An 18,448-nucleotide genomic window follows, 5' to 3' on the forward strand; every position below is an offset into this window, starting at 1 on the left:
AGGAAGCTCAAATGGCCGAGAAGCACCTAAAGAAATGTTCAACATCTTTAGTCATCAGGTTTCACCTCACACCAATCAGAATGGCTAAAATCAAAAACTCAGCAGATGCTGGTGAGGATGTGGAGAAAAAGGAACACTCCTCCATTGCTGATGGGATTGCAAGCTGGTATAACCACTCTGGAAACCAGTCTGGCGGTTCCTCAGAAAACTGGACATAGACTTTCTAAAGACCCAGCAATACCCTTCCTGGGCAAATATCCAGAAGATGCTCCAACATGTAATAGGGACACATGCTCCACTATGTTCATAGCAGCCATATTTATAATAAGAAATTCTGGAAGCAACCCAGACATCTTTCAACATAGGAATGTTTACAGAAAATGTGGTACATTTAGACAATGGAGTGCTAATCAACTATTACAAAACAATGACCTCATGAAATTCGCAGGCAAATGAATAGATCTAGAAAATATCATCCTGAGTGAGGTAACCCAATCACAAAAGAACACAAATGGTACTCACTGGTAAGTAGATATTAGGCAAAGAGCATAGAATACCTACAATACCATTCAAGGACCATATGAAGCTCAAGAGGAAGGAAGACCAAAGAGTGGATACTTCAGTCCTACTTAGAAGGGGGAACAATATAATCAAGGGAAGTAGAGAATAGGAAGGACTTGGGAGGAACAGAGAATGGGGAGGAGAAAAAGAGGGGAAGAATAAGGCATAGGAGTAGATGGAAGCAATGTACAGAGGACTAAGAAATTGAACAGAGTTGTGTAGCAATGGGGGATGAGGAACTGGGGGTAGCAACCAGAACGTCCCAGATACCAGGAAAGCAAGAGTCTCCTAGGACCCCATGGGATGACATTACCTGAAATACCCCACAAACGGGAGGGAGAACCTGTCAAGGAGACCATATTCAGAGTTTAGGCATGACACTGCAGTTGAGGGATGGGTCCACTCACCCATCTCCCAAATTTCAACCCAGAATTTCTCCTGTCTAAAGGAAATACAGGGATAAATAGTTGAGCAGAGACTGAAGGAAAGGCCATCCAAAGAATTCCTCACCTGGGGATCCATCCCACATGCAGACACCAAACCCAGATTCTATTGCAGATGCCCAGAAGTGTTTGTTGACAGAAGCCTGATACAGCTGTCTTCTGAGAGGCTCTGCCAGAGCCAGACCAATACAGATGCTGAGCAAGCAGCCAACCATCTGACTGAGCAGTGACCCCAGTGAAAGAGTTAGGGGAAGGACTGAAGGAGCAGGTGGAGCCTTATCTGGTATCAATGGGAGGGGAGGCCCATGTTCCTGTGAAGGCACAATGCCCCAATGCAGGGGAATGCCAGGGCCCTGAGGAGGGAATGAGTCTGTGGGTGGGAGAGCACGGTAAGGGGGATGGGATAGGGGTGTTTGCAGAGAATAAACTAGGAAAGTAGATAACATTTGAAATGTAAACAAATAAAATATCCAATTTTTAAAAAAAGAAAAAAAAAGGAAGGATTTTAATAATATTCACAAAAGCTGGAGAAAGAGAAACCACACTAAAAACTTTATTGCCTCAAATAGCACTCTAAATTAAAATGCTCTATAAACATAAAACTTCATACAAAATGCCAAAAATGTATGAAAAAAGGAAATATAAAAATAGTCTATTGGTAACTTTTACACTAAATGCATGTTGGTAGTATTTGAATAAAACCAAACAAAATAAATGATTGAAGTTAATTTCTATACTAGTAGAAATTATTGTTGATTATATGAATCTGGTTATTTTTCTGATCAATCAAAATTTTAAAATACTGGATTTGGGTAAAAAAAATTATGTGAAACAGTTATTTTCATTTAAATGAACTATTTCCAGAGAAAGACAATATTACAGTAAAAAGACCATGGAGCATGAGATCTGTAAGGGCCTCTGCTTTCTTAAATGAAATGGAATTCTCTTTTACAATGAAGAGTAGACAAAACTAGAGTATAAGAGATTATCATAATAGGCCAGCTGAACAAGAAAAATAGACTTCCTTCCAGCCAACTAACTCTCAGGAGGCTCCATGAAAGCAAAGCTCTGTGATGGCCGAAGTTAGAAAAGTACTTTAGTTTAGGATAAAGAGGGAAGTTTCACTAATTGTAGAGACAACTTAATAGCATTGTCTTCCAGTTTATCAATGGTACAAACACATTTGTTAGTCTTTTATGAAGCAAAGAAATGGAGCGTGGATGGTCTGTACCCAGTTGGCAGAATAAACCAGAAGCATCTCTGAGCATCTTACCTATGTAGAATAGTGGTAGGTAAGTTATTCAAAACCAAGCAAAGCAGAGTATACAGGAATTTCTTTAGCTGTCCTTGATTTCCTGAATTATGGGGCTCTGATAAATTTGTCAAAGTCAAACAGTTATAGAACCTAGATATTGAATGTTGGAACCTAGATAATAGGTTCCTACATGTTGGCGTAACTTTTCTTCACATTGCGTGAAGGAATGCCTCTGTATTTTCAATTGTTAATTCTCTCCTGCCAGAGAGCTAAATGCTGGTGGGATTCTGGTACTGACAGTTCTATGGCTGATCACTGGCCTTATATTTATTTGTAAATACTTGTTCTTCTACACATGCTCAGATATTTGACTATTTATGTGTAGAGGCAGTCTACAATTATATCAGATATTGTCTCTCTACTGATTTGTTGTAGTAAACATCTACTGGCCAATAGATTAAGCAGGAAATAGAGGCTTCAACTTCCATGCCAAGAGATTGACACAAGGGAAGGAAGCAGAAGCAGAAAACTCAGAGAACAGACATGAAGGGAACTGACATGGGCCACAGCAGAGGAGAGAAAGTCAGAGCTAGCAGATAAAGGTCATAGGCTAGTTAGGTTAAGTTAAAAGTAGCCATGGGAGTACCCAACCAAAATGCCTAAGCTTTAAATGATATTAAAAGTCTCTGTGTCTTGTTTATTCCACTGGCAAGTCTCAAAATCCTGCTGTACTCATATTTGTGGAAATAAATATATGACAACCCAAGTGAGAAAAATAGCTTTTAATTTTGTTGTTGTTTTATTTGTTTGTTTGTTTTTATAGAAATAAGGCAGCTACCATCACTTGCATTTGAAGACTCAGAGACAACAGAATGAAAGTCCTTCTAAGGAAGAGTGCAGAAGATTTAGAAGGTCTTTTGTGGTTGTTGACAGGAGAAAGCTTGTTGGTTACTCTGGTGTTCAGTATAAGGTAAGATCAAAATGTATTTGTAACCCATCTTCTCTCTAAGTAAATAACACATATCTACTCTTAGGTCACCTTTCTTAAGATAATGGAATAGGCGTTCATTAAAGCCCGTGCACTAACCATAAGTACAAGCTGCTATCAGATATCTCAGGCATCATGTACAAAGCACAGGAAGGCTGCTTGCACAGTTTTGACTGGATTTAATGGAGGTGGAGGCTTACTGACAATTTCAGAGTTTTGCGTTTTTTTAACAAATACAGAAATATTATAAGAATTGGGTTTCGTTTTAATCTTAGGTATGGGATACTAAGCTGCTTCAGATTGTCCACAGCAGCTGAGTATGACTTGCCTCATGTCCTAGCAGGGGCGTGATTCTATGAGCTGCACATAGTTTCTGTGATTATGTGGCCTCGAGGACTGTTGATGGTTGCTGTGGGCATAAGGCTTGTTTGTATAATAATGTACATATTTTCATGTTACTCCTTTGGGGAATGTCCTCTCTGACAAGTTTAATGACTCCATGATAATCAGAGACAGCACATATCTAAAAATCAAGAGGCTGCAATCATGGGATACTCAAGAGGGACCCTGGGGTAAATGACTGAACTGATAGACATATTGTTATTTACAAATAAATATTGGGCTATTGATTTACATGAGATAAGCTAGAAGGAAGTAGGAGCAGTTTCTTTGAGCTTTTACTTTTTCTTTTTTGTTGTTGGTATGTTTCTGGGGAGTTTGGGGCTTTTTGTTTTGTGTTTTTGTCTTTGTTTTTGGTCTTTGTTGTAGTGATAGTGGTTGTTGTTTCTTTGCTTATATTAACTTCTGTTCTATTGAGAGCTGAGCTGTCTGGAGATCTCTGGAGAGCAAACACAGCTCTTCAAGAATTTTTTTCTAACAGGATTTCATATATGGTTGGAAAATCCATAAATAGTGAACACAGCTCTTTTGGAATTTTTTCATAGCACTTTTGGAATTTTTCTAGCAGAATTCAGACCAAATTCTAAGAATCACTTAGGGTTCAAACACAGCTCTTTTAGAATGTTTTCTAGTCACTATCCAGAGAGAACTACTTGAAGACATAACATAGCTTCTTTTTTCTGGTTTTCTGATTTTAATTGGAAAACCCAAGAATTACTTTTAGAATTTTTCTAACAAGATTTTTGACTTAGCCAGAAAATCCAAGAATTTTTATAGTAGCTTTTCTGACTTGGGTTGGAAAATACATGAGCTATCCACAGAGCTTTTAGAGTTTTTTGTAGCAAGAGAGAGCCATCTCAAGTAGAAAGAGCTATCTCAGAAAAGAAATGTCTCAAGCAGAAAGCTATCTAGACCAGACTACAGAGCCAAGAGCAATCTACAGAGTTACCAAGGGAGCAATCTTAAGCAGAGTTCAGGCAGTCAACTTGGACCTACAATTTGATTTTGGGTGTTTTTTTGCAACCCCAAGCACCCCTTCCACAAAACCTCCAACTAAGTCAAGGTTGGTCTTTGGCAAAAAAAGAAGGAAAAGAAGATGTCCTGACAGCACAGGCCAAACTAGTCCCAAGGAACTTGACATTTCCAGCAAGTCATTTCAGTAGTCTAACAATATCATTGCCTTTCTCCTTCTATCCTTTTTTTCTTTCCTATCTAGTGTTAGGAATTTTAAAGGATAGAAAAGAGGTAGAGAAAGATGGAAGAGAGAAAAACCGCAGAAGACATCTATATAGGATTTGCAAATTGAGAACTCATTGAGAATTGAAAACCTTGCATGACCTCCCCATGCTGACTGATTACCAACTTCTGATTGGGTAAAAAAAAAAAAATTGCCTACTTGCTAATCAAGGAGAAAAAAGGGGGGTGAAAGGCATGAAGTTAAGAGTAAGGATATGGAAAGGGTTTGGAGAGGGGGAAATGTGATCTGAGAATATTTTATAAAAGAAACTTAATTTAAAAACAGAATCATGATATAATTATCCTAGGTTTGATAATATGGGAAAGTAAGACTTCTTAAGGAGTTTAAAGAACAACAGGGCACAAGCTATGAACAGATTGACATGATCCAGTGAAAAACTTGTGAGTCTTGGAAAGTCTCTTTAATATGCAAGTGCATTACATGCTTATGCATTCAACACAATAAACATGTTTCCAAGTTCAGCTTCAGGACCTGTTTTCACTCAGTAGCTTGGGTATAGAATATTGAGAATCTCCCCTAAAGAGCACCACCAAATGGTAAAGAAGTGAGAAAGAAATCTGGTACTAGAAATGGAAATGAACAGAAATCTGGTACTAGAAATGGAAATGAACATGGAAGTCTTATAAAACATGGACTGCTTTGAACTTGGAAAAAAAGCAAAAAATACTCACCATTGTTCTGCATAAGGTAGTTGTAATTGACAAGAGTTTGTGCTTAAATTCCCGCTCCTCATTGGATGGGAGTAATTCTTCCATCAATCCTTAGGGAGCCACAAGGCTTAAAAGAAAAGGATGTCATCAAGAAATATCTTTACCACAACAGTGGGTGCTACTGCCACAGGCAGATCTGGAGGAGATACATTGAGAATTCCAAAAGCATCGACCACAATCTGTCACTGACAATCCTTGAAGTTCAATTTACCCCCTCACTGCTTCTTCAAGTTGATGGTCCATAAAAATTCCTTAAAAAAGCATGGAAGTCTTACAAGAAAAATAACAGACACTTCCAACAGAAAGTGTAATGGGGCAAGCTGTAGTTCTCACTGTTGTGGTTGATATTGAGGCTATAATTGACATAGTACATTTCCTCCTGCTTACCAGTCACTCTATTGACTGTAACTACCTTAGGCAACATTTGTGCTTGTCTCTGAGAATCACAAGCCATGGTTATTACATCCTTGTGTTGGCTTCAGAAGCCCATTGGCATTTACTATTAAATACAAAAGTATTGGGAATTCATGGGAATCTACAATCCCTATGCACATATCTTTCTGTCTTTTTCACACAGACTTTATTTCCTTGTGATAATGAGTTAAGGTTCTATCTGTACAGAAACTCCTTTCATTGTTTATTAATCTAATACCACAAGAAGCTAGAATCACTGTATAAGTTATTGAGACTACTACTGTGTCTCCTGATAGAAATGCCCAACGTTACAACCTAAAATAAAAATTAAAACAAAGACAGGACTTTAATCTATCACAGGACACAGAAAACAAAGTTTCCCAAAATAGGTTATTGTGAATTGTGGATAAGGCCACACTGAATTCCATCTCTACTTGTGTACCATGTATTCTGATTGTCATAAATATTCATCCCATAATACTTACTGGTTCAAAGTCATGCTAGTGCCATGCTTACAGGATAGTACTCAAAATTTCTAGGGCTATACTTTGCAGAGCTTTAAAAGGGAAACACAAAGTTCTGCAATGGCCCCTGTGTCAAAGTTAAAGGATAACACTGTGTAAACACCATGACAATATGCCTCTGTGAAATTTTCAACTCTAGACCAAAGCAGCTTCACAGGACTGTGAGCAATGTCCCATCCCAAGATTACAAATAAAGGAGACAGGGATGGAGATGCAGCTTGGAAGTGGAATGCAATTTTAGAAAAGAAAGTGAAAGCCTTATGTGCAATCCTCAACAGAGGGGAGAAGGAGAATGAAGGAAGAGAATTAAGAGAAAGAAGGGGAGATTAGAAGAAAAATGCACCCTCTCTGCTTTCAGAGCACACACAAAACAGAAAATAAGCCTGCCCTCCAAATTCACTGCCACCCCCTCTATTGTATTTATTCCTCCATTAGTCTTAAAGTTTCTCTATAGATAGTTTTCTTAAACTCTAACCTTGCCCAGACAGGGCTCCAGGGAATTTAGTCATTGACATTTATGATGAGTCTTTTACAGGGTGCTCCTTTACCCTGGTCGACTGACTGACTGACCCTTGACCCATCGTCCCTTTCACAGGAAACTTGTTTATAATCACAGACACACTTGTGGCTGTGCATGACCTTTGTAGACCCTATTCATGCCAAGGTAGCCTCTCATTATGACAGCATAAGCAAGAGAAACGTTATAGTATGTCAGTTGGGTAGCACAAGAAAACACAAAAGAGATAGAATTATGATTGGCATACACAAGAGTAAGAAGGGGTACTTGTGAGGGACGACCAGAGAGTCACAGAAGCATGGCTGCAGAGCCAGCAGATGTGGAGATGAAGGGAGACATGACTGGAGGCTGCCTGGTTTACTAAGGTTCAAGGTGGGTTTACTAATAAGAGTTTTCATTAGTTGGTTTGCAGAAACCATGAGGTTACACTATGTCTGGAAGGTTACTGGGGCACATATAGGCAGGATTATGGGAGTCAGTAGGACAGGTCTAGTAGGCTGTATCTGTCCCAAAAGTAAGCCAAGTCTCTGGAAGTAACTACAGAAAGTAAACACCCAAGTCTTTCAGGCTGAGGAACTGAACGTCTGTCAAGGGTTGGTAAAGAGTGCTTCTGAAGTGATGGGAGAACGTGATGTCTACTTTCAAAATTGAATCCAAGACGAGAAAAATTATGATATGCACTCTACCTTGATTTTTTTCCATCCCCTGTTTATTTAAGTGACAACAAGAAGCAAAGAAGGTGAAAGGTAATGAAGAACAGAAAAGCTAGTGTGTCCCTGAACAAACAAATATTGTGAGCTCATGAAGCCCCTCAAGGGCTCAACATTGTTGATGTTCACTAGGAGAAAATGGAATTTGCCTCTGAGCTTGTCCATTCAAGGAATGCAAACTTGGGCTTTATATATTTAATTCCCATCCATTGTTTACTAAGTACTTCTCCTCATTACATCAATTCCCTATCTGTCTTGGGCAACACCTGAAGCCCTTAGACAGAGAGACTATGGGGAAACATTGGCATTTAATGAAATGCTGGTGGTTAAATGTTACATCACCCTAAGTGTGTATAGTAGCTCTTTAACTACTGGAAGGAAAGACACTCAATGCATGAGGCTAGCCATTTTTTACATCCCAAGTGGCACAGGAAGAGCCACAAGCTCAATCAACACTAACAGTTGCCAACACACTGAACACATTGTAACCAACATCAATTTATATAGCTGTCAATGGTGACTTCAAGCAGAAAGCATGAGTTTTTCAATGAAAATAAGACCAAACTTGCTGCAAATCAGAGATAATTCTTACAGTTGTAGGAGGGAGGCATACCTGTAACATGAGTTTATTTTTTAAGGTCAAGTCAGTGGAATGGGTTTGTTATAAATCCCTATCTTATGGTTATATGCTTTGCTAATTTCTGAAGGAAAGCCTTTAAATGAAGATCTTTGAAAAGCCTAAATTGGTTTTGTCTTCCATATGGCAAATATAATCCTTATATTAGAATGAAAGCAGCATGCAAAGATATATAATAAACACACAAAATTATTTCTGTGCTTTTAGACCATGATTCTGCCCAAAGAATATGACCTCTCTTATTTAAAACTTCTCAATAGCAAAGAGTATTTTGAGTCATTTTTCAGAAGGGCAAATTTAACATGAAACTCAAGCCAATACCATATGGGAGAATGAAATGAATTAGCATATTATTAATTGCATATCATTAATTTTCAAGGACAACTACAAATTAGAATAACTCATTCATTTATAAAAATGGAGCTTTTGTATTGGGAATATCTTCATGTCTCAGACAGGTTATCCATTTATTACTGTTAAAATATTTCTTCACATTCTCAGTTCTCTGAAGGGTGCTGTAAAATGGGGACAGATGCTGAATGGGAAGAATGAGAATATGTGAGCTACAAACCTAATACTATAAATCAGGGAGAAAAATAGCAATCAAGAAGCAGAAAAGATTGAAGAAATCCATTCTGCAATGGCTCAAACACCCACTCCAGATACATGCACAAGAGGAAAAATAAGTGTAATGATATCAGTCAGGAGAAAGTAAGAACATTATAGCAGGCATCTATTTTCATCCCTTCAATTGCCTTCATTATTCAGCAGATGTCAGTGAGGCAAGATTCTCTGCAAAGTCTTATTCCTGAATTGTTTGCAACATACAGACAAAATGCTTTGCTCTGTATTGACTCAGAAGATGTCTTGATCTCTGCCTAGGGCTCTTACAATCTGGTTGAAACAGTCAAAGCAATTCAAACATAAAAATGTCAGCCAAGGAGGTTATTGAATCTCAAGCGGCATGGGGGTGCATGTGATGTTATTAGCTATAACCCTTCATTGATGCTAATTAAGCAGAGAAAACTTCCATTTTACCTCTGCTGGCAGTGCAAACCAAAAGGCCACTATTTAAACTATGTTGTTCTGTGACCTCAACATGACATATGATGTGATAACCTTATAAGGCTGCCTATCAGTAATTCAAATAAGTTTAAATAATCAGAATTGTATGCTGTTGACCTGTGAAGGCTCTCAATACATGAGAAGCAGCCCTTGGTGATTTTCAGATTGTGAGACTATCATATTGTCTGCACACAGAACTAGGTCAACTTTCAAAAGTAAATCTGACATGTCCATTAGCTAAGGTTCACCTCCATGGGTGACTTCCTGAAGACTGAGCAAATCAACAATAAATTCATAACATGGTGCAACTAGGACAGAGTCAATCTATGCATATATATCAGTGATGTTAATTTAGCTCTGTTCAAGTCGAATAAAATCAGTGATAATTATTATTTAAATGACATATTCCACATCACAGAACATTATGATCAAATAGTTAAAATGAGCCCTCAGCTCCACAATGTTATCAACCAGTTTCTGTTATTTTATGTTTTGTAGTGCACACATGCACAAACACACACTTTCATGAAGTTGCTATATCTTAAGGTGATGCAAGGCTAATTCTTTTTTTCAAAGTCTTAACATTTAGAACATTTCCTCAACTTTATAATTGACATATATCTCTCATATTAAAATAATATTCTAATTTTTAGGATTTGCTAAAGCAATATGTGGTAACACTGTTTTGTGAGCATGAAAATTAGAAAGGTATTTAAACAAACAAGTAAATTATGACTGAATACTGTTATAGTCCCTAGAACTAAAGAGACTAAAGAAGCAAAACATTAGAGAGATTCATAGAAGTGTCAGAGTCATGGGGAAGAAATCTTGTGACAAAATCTGAAAGAGGAGGGCCAGCCACTCACAAAAGCATGTCAGGTAGGAAAAGTAGTAGTTTAGGGTGCTCATCTTGGCCTTCTCAGCTCCTTCTAATTTCTCATATATACTGAAACCAACCAGAAAAAAAGATAGTTACAGAGATATTGACTTCCTGGATCCCAGAAATGAATATAGAATGACATAGCTAGACAGAAATAGTTAAACAAATGTTCAATATTGTCTGTTATCAGCAAATGTTTGCTTATTAAATATATGGTTTCTGTTCTCATGTAACAAAATTATAAAATTTACTTTCTATTTCAAGTCTGTCTCTTTTCTTGTAAATGTGTATTTTATTGCAAGAAAGAATGACTCAAGAACCAATTTTAACTTACAACTAGTTATAACTACAAAATGTTCATTTTCATTTACTCATTTGTAAAATATTTGATGTTTTATAATTTTTATTAGCTACTAAAGACGAGCTCAACCACAACCTTTTCCCTTGAATCCCATTGTGGACAAACACTGAAGAGACACTTAAAATTTCCTTTGACACCATAAGACACATTGACAAAGGGTCCCTTTTAGTTAGTTCTATAAGACAAGCTATGAAAGTATTATTGGACACAGGAACTCCACCAGCCCAGTGACTCAGGTTCCTTCCAGTCTGTCTGGGCTGGGGTCCAGAGCAGACCTTGGGTGCAAGCTCTGCAGCCAGTCCCACAACACCCAGAGGAAGCTCCACTCCCAGTTGATCTAACAAGCCCAGGATCACAGGATCCCAAAATCACAGGATCACAGAGACAGCTTGACTCTGAGGAGTTCTGACACAACCAGGATCACAGGAAGGACAGGCTCCAGTCAGATTTAGCAAGGGCAGGTAGCACTAGAGTTAACCAAAAGATAGTTTTCCAGATAAGTGGCATTCAACTCACTAGGAACAGACTAAGAAGACCATTATATGGTCTTCATGTTGTACTATTAAATTAATTACTTTTTCCTGTTAGAGGTGAACTTCTCATAATATGAGAGAAAAAGATCTAGTGAGTTCTAGGTCAGAACTTCATCCAGAAATTGGAGGAAGAAAGTGACATATTACCATAATGATATGTTCATTCTCCTGTCCATTGTTCTTGGGTACTTTTGATCATATCTATTGAGCAGTAGCCACCTGTCTGGTTTACAACTTATTGTATTACATTATATTAACCATCACCACATCTTGCTGCAAGTCAGTCCCCTGAGATGTTGCACAGTCACAATAATTTTGACCCACACTTTATGCTTTATGAAATCTATGTCATCACATACTCCCAATTATTTCAGTGCCTTTTTTGCCATCAAAAAGCCAACTTGTATGACAATGTCTTGCAGATCCTAAGACAGAGTTAAGACTACAAAAGGTGTTTTGGTAAATACAAGTTGCAAAGAATGTGTGAGAGAGAGAAGGGGTCAGACAAGCACAGGAGATAATTTAGTAGTATGGCCTCGGACTCTCAGTCGCATCTCTCTCTCTCTCTCTCTCTCTCTCTCTCTCTCTCTCTCTCTCTCTCTCTCTCTCTTTCTCTCTCTCCCTCTCTCCTCTTCCTCCTCTCTCTATCTGTATCTCTCTCTGTCTCTCTGTCTCTCTCTCACACACACACACAGAGTGTGTGTAAATAGGGAGAATCCCCTATATACCATATATCTTCAATTTATTTATGATTGAATATGCAAATGATTATAGTCAGATGAATTATGAAAAGGTAAATACAAAGTAAGAAAATTGAATTATGCTTATCAATCAATATAGAAAACTACCTAAATTATGCTGCTTAGGATCCAAACCCTTATCCTCCTAAACTTTATAAAAGGAAGTCCCAAGAGTAGTCTAGACCCTTGAATATCTTTACTCTTGAGGCCTGCTTTCTTGTAGTGTACTCTAACCTTTTCTATCAGTTTTCTTGCTACTTTCACAAATGTGTGTGAGATTTGCTTTCATGTATTAGCTTTTCCTTCCATATTTATTCATTTTTTCCCCTATACAATACATCCTATCCTCAGTTTTCTCCTCCACCCCTCTTTTTCCCCTCTACTTCCCCTCTTCCCTAGAATCATTCCTCCTTTCCTCTTCAGAATAGAACAGGCCTCCCGGGCATATCAGCTGAACACAGCATAACCAGATACAATAAGACTGGGCACAAATCCTCATGCCAGAGCTGGGTGAGGTAACTCTGTAGGCATAAAAGGGCCCTAAGAGGAGGTGATAGAGTCAGAGACACCCCTATTCCCACTGTGAAGAGTCCCACAAAACCACCAAACTGACAACCATAACATATGCAGAGAACCTAGCACAGACCCATTCATACTCCCTGATTTCTGTTTTAATCTATGTGAGACCCTATGAGCCCTGTGTAGTTAATTCTCTGGGCCTTGTTTGCCTAGTGTTCGAGATCCCTCTGGCTCCTACAATTCTCCCTTCCTGTATTTCTCAAAGTCAACCACTGGAAATTGCCTGGATACAGAAGATGGTCCTTCCAGGTTCCATATCCTCCATTAGTAGGAGTTCTCACTAGAGTCAACCTCACAGGATTCTGCTGGTTCTACTGTACTGGGTTTTCACGTCACCCCCCATATGCCCCCTAGTTCCAGTTATCTTTCCCAGTACTTTCAAATTCCCCCTTGTTCCCATTCCCGCCTGTCCTGAGTCCTCCTCAAATTCTATTCTATTTCCCCTTCCCAGGTAGTTTAATGCCTTCCTTGTTATTTAGCCTTTCTGGGTCTGTGTATTATAACATGATTATCATTCACTTAATGGCTAATATCCACTTGTGAGTAAATACCATGTTTGTATTTTCTAGGTCTGGGTTATCTCACTGAGGATTTTTTTTCCATACTTCTATTCATTTGTCTGCAAATTCCATGATGACAGTTTTTTACCAGCTGAGTAATACTCTATTGTGTAAGTGTAACATGTTTTATATATCCATTTTTCAGTTTAGTGATATCTAAATTGTTTCCAGTTTCTAGATATTATGAATAAAGCCACTGTCGACATATTGAGTATTTATGGTAGGATGGACGTGCTTTGGGTATATGCACAAGACACCACTATGTAAATCTATATGGTGGTTTGGAGGAAAACTGAGAATTGATCTACCTAGACACCCAGCTATACCACTCTAGTCTTTATTTTCAACTCTTTAGATAATATATATATATATATATATATATATATATATATATATGAGAAATGAAATATAGGGAGCAAAAGAAAAAAGAGTGAGGGAAAAAGAAGGAAGAAGGGAAGAGAGTTTGAGAGAACAAGAGAGAGAGTCTATTCACCATGCCTCCTAAAGTACATATCACTGTCATGTTTATTTTCTCTATGACTTCCACAATAGCTCTCAAGGTTTTTAATGTTGGACCCCATACAATATCGACTTGATGTCAGAGTAATGATATTACTGAAACAACCTCTGCTGAAGGTCAAATCCATAGCTAAAATAAAAATGTATTTTGTGCCCAGCTCGCTCCTCTATTATAGGTAAGGACGGCAAGTATTTTTCTTTGCAAAATGTGTTGATTGTTTCTCAGAGAGTTGATTTCATGAAGGCGCTTGCAAATTGATTTTCTCAAAGTTGTTCTTGATGCCTCTTTTGCAGCAAGTCTTATCTGAGTTAATCTATTACCTTCTCTATTGCTATGACCATAACTCAGATAAAGCATAACACATTTTCATTTTGTCTTTCCATTATTTTTGCAGTAAGTCAATATAATCTGAGGCGAAGCATGCCTTGCTCAGCATTTATTGATCTGTCAGTTTGCTCATTGTTTACATCAAAACACCACTTGTCAGTTTGGTCATATTACAATTATCTTCTCATATAGGAAATGACAGCTTCAAAGCACAGCTATGAGTCAATTCCAGGGCAAATTACTCTTAAGATGCTGGTACAATATGCTTACCCTACTTCCTCTTGCTAGACATGGATGATGGATGATGTTCATATTCTATCAAAAACTGAGAAAAGCATATATCTATCCTAACTAGACTCCACTTTCTCCAGTACAAGAAAAATATATTTTAATTTGTATCACATTACATGCTTACACAGTAGATGTTCAATAGATGGTGATCATTACTAATACTAGTTCAAGCACTTGTGTACATGTTCTGGTAGTTAAAAGGAATCAATTTTGGTGAAGTGGGATTAAAAATGAGAAAATAATATAGCTTGGAGCAATGTTTTTGACTCACAGAAACAAAATTCACTTGGTCTTTGACAGTTGTCACTTTGCAAACACACAAGAAAAAGACCCTTTTACTTGATTACTATATTTCTGTGGAGCACTATTAACTCTTAAAAGGCATGAGCATAAAAAACAGTTTACTCTCCTCTTCACTAACCTCTATCTTTTAAAGCTTTAACGTTTGTCTTTGCATTTTTTATCTTAATAATTTAATCTCTAACTCACAATACCACCATACTGACAGAAGTGTATGGTAACTGCATTTCCAATGCTGGATAACATTACTCCTGACAGCTTTTTTAGCCAAACATCTTCCACTTTCACCATTGCAGATGAAAGTCACATTAAACTATTCCAGTGCTCAGCTGATGGTTTCTTTCTAGACCTCTTCCACGTAAGGACCACCTGCATGCACCTTTCATCTCCTATAACACTTTTGTTATTTCACATAGTTTGGCACTGCAGAAAGAATTGCTTTTTATGTCACTGTCGTGCACTAAGCCACTTTCATAATGTAGTGTTGGGTCCATTCACTGCAGCCTCTGAGGTTACAGGTTTGTGTGATCTTTGGTAAATTCCTATGATTCCTTCAGCCTTGTTTTGGAAATTCTAAAAGCAATTCAAACCCTAAATTTCTGAAGATAAATTTGGCTTTATATTTATCCTAGCACACACGCGCGCATGCACACACACACACACACACACACACACACACACACACACACACCAGACACACACACACATATAGAACACTATTACTCTTAAAAGATAAAGAAAAGCAATTTACTTTCCTCTTCACTAACTTCTATGTTTTCAAGCTTTAAATTTTATCCTTGCTCATATATCTTGGCAATGTAATCTCTAATTCATAATAGCATCATACTGACAGAAGTGTATGCTAACTGCATTTCTAATGCTGGATGATAATATGATATATTTATTGGCCAAGCAAAGTAGTAAACTTATCAATGCACAATAAATACGTGTTGAAAAAGTGAATGTAATCAGGAAGGATGTATGGATTCACTAGTTTAGGACTTCATATAGAATACTTTGCATTTATTGTATATGTTATTGAGAACCATAGCCACTCTTCTGCTTTGGTTTGAAAGTAACTTACTTATTTCTAAAAAGTTCCAGTGAAGCTTTTCTAGTACACAGTGTTGTTGTTATGCATACATCTACATGTCTGAATGACAATTTTATAGGCAATTTTTTTAAGTTCATTCAATTTTTTTCTTTTATTTTTATTGGACAAATTATTATAAAGGCAACCTTTATTGACTGTGTTCAATGCCATCAGAAAAGTGGAAGCTGCTCAAACCATGAATGTATATGTACACACAATATTGAAAATAACTGAAACAGACAAACATGATGGCCTAAATTTACCCAAATTGATAAATAGAATTGTCGCTTTTCCTGAAGTTTGTGTATAAAATGAAATTTAGGTTAAGGAGAAAAGTCTCTTTCTGAGTCTGATTAAACTGTACTAGAATGTGATGTTTGCTCTTATTTCCTGTATATAGAGATGGATTTATCCAATCACCACTCTGTGGTGCAATTTGTTAATCACATATATGCATCCCATAGAAGAAGGGTGTCACACTATGCAGAATAACACAGGAGTTGCATTTAAAGCAGAATGACCAAACAAGGCCTGCTAAGTAGTAACAGATGGATGAAGTGTTTTCTGTTCCTGTAGCAGGTTGAGATTGGCTGCCTTGAATAATTCTGTGATCTGACAATGAATGAAGTCCATTTAGTTACAGACTGGGTGGAATCCAGCTGTCCCAGCTGACAGAGAAGCTGGGTGAATACAGAGACTTTCTGACTGGTGGTGAAGTTCATTTGATAAGAACAGGGACCTTGCACATGTCAAGGCAATACTTGGAATTGTAATTTTTTACAATACTCGTGGTCATTATAAGACCCAAATCAGTTTATATAGACAGAAAGGGAAAGTCACACATTTATAAGATAAAAATAAAAATAAGTAAATATAATATAAAAATAAATAAATAGGTCAATTAGCCCTCTGTGCAGCATTTAATATATGTACTTAGCCACCTAAATATTATTGCAGTGGGGTTAATAATATATGAAATAAACTGAATTGTCAATACTGAAAGGCATAATATAACAGACTTTAAAAGATGATTTTATCAATTTGTGGACAATGTAGTTATTAGACTTATCTACACTAAATAGTAGCTAATTGGTGACTTGAAAATGAATAAGTAGGAAGAAAAAGAATGTGAATAATAAGACAACAGAGCAAAGAAGGGGAAAAAAATGAAAGAAAGGGGAAGGGGTCAAGGTGAAAAATGGCTCAAAGTTGTTGTGATTTGAGAGAGCTCAAAAGTGTTACAATGAGGTAGTGATAATTATCTGAATGATACAGTGTAGACATAGATAACATATGTTTAAAATGGTTATAGTTTTGAAATTTCTGAAAATTCACAGGAATGCTGGCTCGCTGTTCAGGATTCTCAAAAGGTATCATGGCATGTAATTGAAAACACTGAGAAACTTGTTGTTTTCTACTTTATGTTACAATGATAAAAGGCGGCATAGTTGCTGAATAATCATTTGTTAAAAATAAAGATGTTGCCAAGTGAACAGGCATCCTAGTTTGTCTTATGGAATATTCCCTGGTACGTGTATTGAGGTTAGAGATGTTCCTCAGTTGATGAGGAGCTTTTCTATACTTTAGGTTCTCACTGGTGATGTGAAAGACCAGGCTTGGAACTGCAGCAATGCATAGTAATGAGTATACATGATACTCCTGTACACCCTGGTTTAGGACTTTTCACCCTTTGACATTTCATCAATGGTCTGAAATTCTGTGTTTTACTGAATGTAATTATGAAAGAGTTGTTTCCTTGCAGTTTGCAAAGCAGTTCAAGTACACATTGTTAATTTTTTCTAGTTTTAAAGTACATTGGGCTAAACATAAATCATTTTAATCAGTGAATAAAGATTTAGATCTAAAACAACCTACAACAGTAACAAGTATGAATCTTCCCATAACCCCATTAACACAAGAGCTCGGGAAGGTCTCTCTGGCCTACCATGACTCTTTCTCCACCAAAATACATAGGGACTTCGCCAGTTTTCAATATAAGAATGGATAAAGTATATATTATAAATATAATTGAGTGGAAAGGAGCTTTGGAGGTTACAATTTACATTATAAAAGCAAAATTACAAAGAATCTACCAGTATAGCTCAAATATAACCACCAAGCTTTCAGAGCAATGGAACAAACCTTTATTCTGGCTTTCTACTGGATGTACTGCAGAGACTCTGTAGAGGCTTTCCCCTAGGAACTATATTTGCCATTCAATAAGCCCTTGGGGAAGCACTTCAGACAGATGCTGTCTATGTGCCTGTCAACATTACACTGGGCCAGGAATGAATCCTAACAATGACACCACACTTATAAAACCTCCCCAAATTCTTCTAGGAAATAAATCATTTCATACTCTTTCATTTTTATCATGTGGGCAATACTTTTTATTCACTAGGAAATGCATTACAACCATTCTTTCACCTGTGCTTAGAATGACTTCCTTACCTGTCCCCACAGCCAAGATGGCTGCTAAGCTGTTAAGAGGATTCTAGAAATGCTTTTGGATGGGAGGAACAGTAAAATGAGGTACTTAGAGGCATCGAGTGGGCTGTTCATGCATAAAGAAATATCACAGAGAAAGCTGTGAGATACCCATAACTTTATTCGATATACAAAGATAAGATAATGTCAGCGCCTGCTGGTTTTAACTTGAGCTTCTTAAAAGAATTGTATAAACTCAAGTCAAAAGACCATAAATCTAAATTAATAGGATAAAACCCAAGAGATTTAGGATAGAAGCTTACCTAAGTGACTGTATCTGGTCCATTCATTCTAAA

General features: G+C 37.3%; 1 long non-coding RNA gene across 1 annotated transcript in view; it reads left to right on the forward strand.

Moving 5' to 3' along the window:
• The first annotated feature begins 13,148 nt into the window (after positions 1-13,148).
• Positions 13,149-18,448, forward strand: part of LOC116070554 — a 32,341-nt gene continuing 27,041 nt past the window's right edge. Inside the window, exon 1 of the long non-coding RNA XR_004110461.1 lies at positions 13,149-13,244. This is a non-coding gene — a long non-coding RNA (uncharacterized LOC116070554). The remainder of the gene's footprint in view (positions 13,245-18,448) is intronic.

This window comes from Mastomys coucha, unplaced genomic scaffold (assembly GCF_008632895.1).
Source record: "Mastomys coucha isolate ucsf_1 unplaced genomic scaffold, UCSF_Mcou_1 pScaffold22, whole genome shotgun sequence".
In the NCBI taxonomy this organism is placed as follows: Eukaryota; Metazoa; Chordata; class Mammalia; order Rodentia; family Muridae; genus Mastomys; species Mastomys coucha.